At 42.5% G+C, this 1,524-nt stretch overlaps 1 non-coding gene across 1 annotated transcript; it reads right to left on the reverse strand.

Moving 5' to 3' along the window:
* Positions 1-663: 663 nt before the first annotated feature.
* On the reverse strand, positions 664-738 carry TRNAI-GAU. The gene has a single exon. It is a non-coding gene; the product is annotated as a tRNA-Ile (tRNA).
* Between the last annotated feature and the right edge of the window lie 786 nt (positions 739-1,524).

The following is a 1,524-nucleotide window of genomic DNA, read 5'->3' on the forward strand; positions in this document are numbered from 1 at the left end:
GAATGCTAAATACACTGGAAAATATACCATATTCTTACTGCATAATGAGCATTCATCTAGATCAACACATACTTTTTTTTTGTCAGGATTTCTGTTCAATCCTAAAATTCTGATTCCAATATTTTCTTTTGGATGTTTTAATGTTTGAAAACTGCAGCTACAATACTACAAGAAAAGAAGTCCACAAAACAATGCTGAAGTATTAAGGTTGACTTAGAAGAAGCGCAAGAGAATCTTAGGTGTAAGTTTAAAATCTATACATTAATACTATGCTAGAAGAATGAAAAAAAAAAAAAGAAGGAAAAATCCCGCAATAGCTTGTGGTATACGCAATTCCTGTCCTGCTCACATGTTCTCTGTTCTCATCCAACAGGCAGGCTCCGGCACCTACCTGATGTCCCAGTGACTTGAATCACTGAGGTGGAAAACTGGGAGGTGGCAGAGAGGAAAAGTCAACTGGCACAAGTCAAAAAGCTGTGGCAAGACCAATAATTTCAGTTACAAAACTAACAGGTTGAGATCAGCCCTTCTTGTGGAACCATACACAAGAATATATCATAGAATCATAGACTGGCTTAGGCTGGAAGGGACCTTAGAGATCATTTTAATCCAACCTCCCTGTCATGGACAGGGACGCCTCTCAATTAGATCAGGCAACACATGGGGACCGAAGGGGAATTGAACCCACGACCTTGGTGTTATCAGCACCACGCTCTAACCGACTGAGCTAACCGGCCCCCTAAGAAGCATTCATCCCTCATAGTTCAGTGAGAAGCATAGGGAATCTGAGTGAGCTTGTTATGTCATCAGTCCCAAAATCCTGTTACAGAATTTGGCAACTGGAAATACAGGAAATATCCACCTAGAAGACAGCTGGGACAGTGTTGAGATATTACTAGCTCTCGAGGTACTTGTTTCTGTGCCAGAGATCAGCCTTCCTGCAGGAAAGTGAACAGAAAAGGGACGTGCTCAACTAATATTATACCCAGAATTAATCCAACTTTAATCCAGGTACTACCAGAGACAGATTCCTATGGTAGACTCATGCAGGGCAGCAGCAGCAGCACTGCCACATTAACTGAGCAGGCCTTACCCTTGCCTGCTCCGCTCATTCAGGGTGTGCAGGCACACACAGAAATCAAATGACGGGTTTGCTACCGGTGAATAACGATGAGACTACCCAAAGCCGGAGAACAACTGCTATTTCCCATTGTAACATGAAAAAATTCCAGAAGAGCACAAGCTACATCAAAAGGTAAATCAAAGCCTGTTAAAAACAGTGAAGAATCATCACAACCATGCCTTAGCTCTTCTCTTATCCATAGCCTCATACACAACATGGAGAAATAAAACCGAAACTGGTTACAAGAATGAACAAAATCGCCTGCAAGTTAAAGCAGGATGAATGCAACAGCGACTGATAATCACGCACAGGCCTTTTGCTTTGACTGTCATAAGCTGGCATCATGTCAGACACAGCACAATCAGATCCTGAGGGAGAGTAACGACTTCTGGTTCTCTGCC

Source organism: Apaloderma vittatum, unplaced genomic scaffold (genome assembly GCF_000703405.1).
Source record: "Apaloderma vittatum isolate BGI_N311 unplaced genomic scaffold, ASM70340v1 scaffold8528, whole genome shotgun sequence".
Classification (NCBI taxonomy): domain Eukaryota; kingdom Metazoa; phylum Chordata; class Aves; order Trogoniformes; family Trogonidae; genus Apaloderma; species Apaloderma vittatum.